Below are 6,124 nucleotides of genomic sequence, written 5' to 3'. Positions count from 1 at the left end.
CAAGGCCTCCTTCTATTATTGGACGATTCATAGTGTCCTAAGCTCCCAGCTGATCCAAGCCATCCGCCTTTCAGAACTTTTTTGCCCCAACCAGAACTGAGAAAGTAGAAAGTGAGTTTCCAAAATTAAACCATCAAGCAAGTTGAAGTAAGACAATGTATAAATAGGAATAGCTTCACCCATAGTCTTAAGCAATATCTATCTAACCAAAGTTAGAAAACCGCACTTCCGTCCTTGGATTCTCTTCCAAAACTTCTCTTTGATCATACTAAAAGAAAATTTTAGATCTGAAGACTGTAGAAAGCAAATCAATATATCTTTTCTGGACCCCAATGTGATCAATATTCATAGAGTTAACTAGTTGTGTCCGTGTAATAAAAGGAGCCGGGTGTTGCGGCTAAAAATTATAGTTGAATTATTAAGATTCATCCTCTGAATACTGATATTTTCATAAGAACTCAAGGTTAGCCTTCCAGAATAAGATGAAATCATCAGCAAATAGAATGTGGTTGACCTTAAGACATCATCTGTGCACCTAAATACCATGAATTAGTCTGTTTTTTCAATATTGTGTAGAAAGAAGGAGAGACCTTCTATACGAAAAAAAAAGGTAGGAAGATAGATGATATCCTTCAATAATGACATGATAAGAAACAGTTGTCACTAATTTTCAAATCCATATAATCCACCGAGAGTCAAACCCAAACTTCTCCAATATAAATAAAAAAAAAGTGTCATTCCACCATATCATTTGTCTTATTCATATTCAGTTTCAAGTCCTCGTTTTTGTTCTTTAAGTAATGCATGCACTCATGAGCAATTAGGATATTATCATAAATTAATTTGCCTTTAATAAAAGTACTCTGTATAGGACTAATTAGTCTATTCATCATACCCTAAAGTCTATGCATAAATACTTTAGAGATAATCTTATAAAAAACTGAGGATAGACTTATTGGTCTTACCTAAGTCATATCTTTAGCGTCAAAAATCTTAAGAGTAAGACAGATCTGAGTGTGGTTAAAATTTTTCAAAATTTTGCCCTCCTAAAAAGAAGCTCTTAATTGCTCGAAACATATCACCACAAAGGATGTTCCAAAAGTTTTAAAAGAACTTTTCTATCATGCCATCATCTTCTGGAGCACTTTGGGGATGAATGCTAAATGTAGCATATTTCACTTCTTCTATAGTCACTAGTCTTTGAAGTCTACGGTTCATGTGAACTGTAACCGTAGGTTCAAAGTCAGTAAATAAAGGTTTAGGATTCTTATGATAAGGAGAGGAGAAGATGTTTTTGAAATATGATTTAGCCACAAAAATAATTCCATCATTAAAAGTTCACACTTTACCATTACTACCATTTATTTGCAAAATTATGTTACTTCCGGTTTGATTTCTGAATTTATAATGAAAGAAAGCGTGTTTGATTACCATATTTGAGTCATTTGATTCTAGATTTATCTTTTCAATAAGATTTCTTATTTTGCAATACTTTCTCAAGTTTTTTCTCTAGTTTTGAAATGATTTCACCCCATGAATTCTTGCTAAATGGAGTTCATCTGATTCAGACTGTAGTGAATCAAACTCCACTTTTAAATTAGATTTTTTTTCTGCCATTTGACAATCTTATGTCGACAGTGAATTATTTTTTAAGTTAGGATATACATGGTAAAATCATCAATTTGTTCATGCTAAACCTTTCTAACAATTTGTATTATTTCATCATTGTTAGAATATAATTAGGATTAATTAGTATTATTTAGTATATCTGAATATTTATTATAGGAAATTACGTCTTTATTATTACGATTCTTTTAGTACCTATAAATATCCTTTTATATTATATCATTCCAGACAACTTGAATACACTCAATAATATACAAATCCTTTCTCCAGTTTAGTCTCTTGTTTCTAACATGGTATCAGAGCCATGGTATCCTCCTTGAAGAGGATAGGTTATTTTCCTTGCGGTGAAATCACCGTAGTTTTTACACTTTTTTCTATGCTATTTTTCCTTTCTTTTTGTCACTCATTTGATACTTTTTCACCTCACCGATTAGCCTGTTTTCTCTGTCTTGTGTTTTTTCGAGTCGAATGATCAAACACCATTGTCATCCGCTGCTTACCCATTCTCATGAAGAAATCATATAGTTTTCGCTCTCTTTCGGCTGTTCGGTCTGCGTTCTCTCATGGCAGTTCCATCTGCGTTCTCTCATGGCAGTTTCATTTGTATTCTCTCATGGCAGTTTTGTCTGCGTTTTCTCGTGGCAGTTCCGTTTACGTTTCATCTGTGTTTCCTTGTGGCAGTTCTATCTGCGTTTCTTTCTGGCAGTTTTGTCTGCACTTCCTTCAGATAACGGCAGTTTTATCTGCACTTCCTTCAGACAAGTGGCAGTTTTGTCTGCGCTTCCTTCAGATAAGCGGCAGTTCCGTCTGCGCTTCCTTCAAACTAGCGCCAGTTCTGTTTGCGCTTCCTTCCAGCAGTTCCATCTGCACCCGTTTTATCAGTTTATGCAGTTTTTTTCTCCTTTATTTTGTTATTTTAAATAAGTTTCAAACTCAATTTGTCACTTGAGTTTGAGGGGGGATGTTAGAATATAATTAGGATTAATTAGTATTATTTAGTATATCTAAATATTTATTATATGAGATTACGTCTTTATTATTACGATTCTCTTAGTACCTATAAATATCCTTTTATATTGTATCATTCTAGACAACTTGAATACACTCAATAATACACAAATCCTTTCTCCAGTTTAATCTCTTATCATTAGAACACCATCTTTTTTTAAAATTTGAATAGCCATTTAGATCTCTCATTTCTCGAGTTAAAGTCTAAGAGAAGAGAGGAATGATCCGACCCTAATTTTGAGAGTCTAAGAACCAATGCATTGGAAAAGAATTGTGGCCAATCAACTCATACCAAAAATCGATCCAGTCTTATGCACAAGACTTGTAAGTTTGATGAATCATGTATACGCATGACGTACGCAGACCTTATCATCAACGTCGTCTTATGCACAAGACTTGAAAGTTTGATGAATCATGTATACGCATGACGTACGCAGACCTTATCATCAACGCCGTAATACTGAGCGAGTTTGAGTGGAGTCTTGGGATCAAGATAAGGATGCGTACGCATGATTTAGCAAACTTTAGGTCTTGTGCGTATGCATGGGGATGCATACGCATGAGTGTTCCTTCGAAAGCGTGCCAAAATGATATGTCTATCCTGTATCAACTTAGCACCACTCCATCTATTTGACTAAGTGAATGGTCTTCCGATCACACCAATATCAATCAGAAAATTATTATCAATAAAAATATTAAAAGCCTCAATAGAAGAGAGAGATTTTACACCTCTATTTTTTTTTTTCAAATTGATTAAAAATGACATTGAAATCACCCATTAAAATAATCCTATCATAAAACTGTTGAATGACTGATGTTAATTTAGCAAATTGAGACATTCTATGTTGATCATTTGAACTGAGACAAATACTCAGAACACCACAGAGATAATTAAAATCGGCTGCCAAAACTAATACCGATGAAAACTCTATCATACTATAAAATCTGAACAGTGCAACTATCTTTCTATGCTATTGTCAAACCCTCAAACAAGCTATCCGAATCCATAATAAACCATTCTTTCAAACTATAAGATCTTAATTGTTTTTAACTTATCAAAATTGATTTTTTATTTTACAGAGTAAAATTTACAAATTTCTTTAAAAATGATGGATTATGAGAAATTTTCTCAAACATAATATATGCAAAATATATAAGCCATGTAAGAGAATATGAAACATGTATAATGGAAACTAATAATTATCCATTATATATTAAGGCGTGAAAGCGTAAATAAATCTCACCATATTCTTGTTGATAATGTAAAATACTTCAAGATAATTGAAATTCTTCATGTGCATGCATCCTTAACTTGTCATCTAGTGGGGAAGGTTAATCCTTCATCTATTTTGACGAATTTGATTTCTATTTTATCATTAATTACACTCCTAATCATGCTCTGATACTTATTTTATATATATTATAAGCATGACCTAATCTAGAACAAGAGTCAAATTTTAATTAATTTATATATCTAACCAAAAAAAAATATTTGACGAGTCTTCTAACATTCACATGCATTTTTCCTTTGTATGTTTCTTTATTCCCGAAAACGGGAAACTAAAGATCAAAAGCTCAAAAGAAGATGATAAGAGGTTGAAAAAAGAAGAAAAAGATGAATCTATGCACATGATATGTGGGAGAACAATTAAGTATGTTCTTCTGTTCGATCTTGTTCTTATTATATATATAGTTTCTTTAATTAATTCGAAGATTAGAAATTTATTCTTATCCAATAATTTTCCAGTTACACGTCATACAACAAAGAAATAAATTAAACTAATTAAACTAGATGAAGAATGAATACAAGGGAAATAAAACGAAAAAAAAAAGACTAAGTTTTTTCACAAATTATAAATTATATATTTATTTTAATTAAGTAAATATTTGATTTACAGATAGCGCTTTAAAATTAATCTTTTAGTAACCATTATTCTGAAAATACTAATTATATATATATATATATATATATATATATATATATATATATATATATGAACGAAAATTATCAAACTATTCAACAAAATTAAAATCTTAATAATTAAATAAAAAACTCCTTTTTAAAAAAGAAAAGCACAAAATTACTACTTATATTATGATTGTTTATCTTAGCCAAATATAAATTACTAACCATTATTCTGAAACACTAATTAAAAAATATATAGAAATGAAAATTTTCTAACAATTAATTCAACATGCATATATAATTAAAATATTAATAATTAAATAAAATCTTTTTTATTAAAAAAAAGTTACAAAATTTGTACTTATATTGTGATTGTTTATCATATCTTAGCAAAATCCAAAAAAGTGAAACAACAATGATTATGATTTAATAAATAGCTGTAGCTATATAGTTACATATGCTACTGTGTAGGAATGAATTGATTTGGGTAATTGACTTATTGTACTTTATTAGACTGAGTCTGCCTATAGCTATAAGAAGATGCCCTAATTATTCATTCTCAAGAAAATGTAGCATATATTCAGAATACAGTGTTTTCTGCCACTAGTGAGTAGTGAGTAGTGACTAGTGAGGTCACATTTTATAGGGTTTAGGGGTTTAGGCATAGCCTCAAATAAATACATACATAGAAGTGGAATAGAAATCATACGTTTAATTATTATTTTATTACTATTATTATACAAACCCGACATGTGTTTATTCTAGTTTTCCTTCCACGGAAGGCAACTAACCAATAACAAGGGACGATTTTATATACAAATATAGCTACCATAGTTATGCATGTTTGCCTCGATTTTCCAAACAGTTGGTGGATCAAACTAGATAAAAAAGGGTTAAATATTCTGTATTTTTATAATTTTGTATATTAAATTTTTATGTTTTTATTTTTAATTAAATTTTTACTTTTACAAAAATAAAAAATAAATATTTTATTAAAAAAATAAAATATTCAGTCAAATATTAAATATATTTATTTTTTTAATAAAATATTTTATTAATTTAATATTTTTGTCACGATAAAAATTTAAATACAAATTCTAATAGAATATAAAGATCAAACTAAAAAAATTAATTAAAAATTTAGTAAAACTATAAAGATCAACAGAATAATTAAACAAAAAAAAGGGTGAAGCAAATTAATAAAAACTTTAAAATGTGATATTAATTAATAAAAAAGCTTTATAATTCGGTTATAAAATTGAAAATTTTAATTTATACTTTGTTAAATTAAAACTAATGTATTAATGGTATAAATTAAAAAATTTTAATTGTAATAAGAAATAATATATAAATTTGAAATATAATATTTGTAGTCATTTTTAATAATATTTTACTAAAAGTACTAATTCAAACACTAATATGAATTTCAACATAAAAAACCTATTTTGCATCAGTTGGGTAGAAATCGATTGTTAGTATATTAAAAAGAAGAGAAAAGAGAAGAGATACAATAATGGAAAATATATAGAAGATGAAACTTACCTTTTCTTGAAGTAATAGCATGCTAGTTTTCTAATATAAAAG

The sequence above is a fragment of the Arachis hypogaea genome, chromosome 2 (genome assembly GCF_003086295.3).
Source record: "Arachis hypogaea cultivar Tifrunner chromosome 2, arahy.Tifrunner.gnm2.J5K5, whole genome shotgun sequence".
In the NCBI taxonomy this organism is placed as follows: domain Eukaryota; kingdom Viridiplantae; phylum Streptophyta; class Magnoliopsida; order Fabales; family Fabaceae; genus Arachis; species Arachis hypogaea.
The sequence above is the reverse complement of the archived record's forward strand: the minus strand, read 5'-3'. Positions refer to the sequence as shown.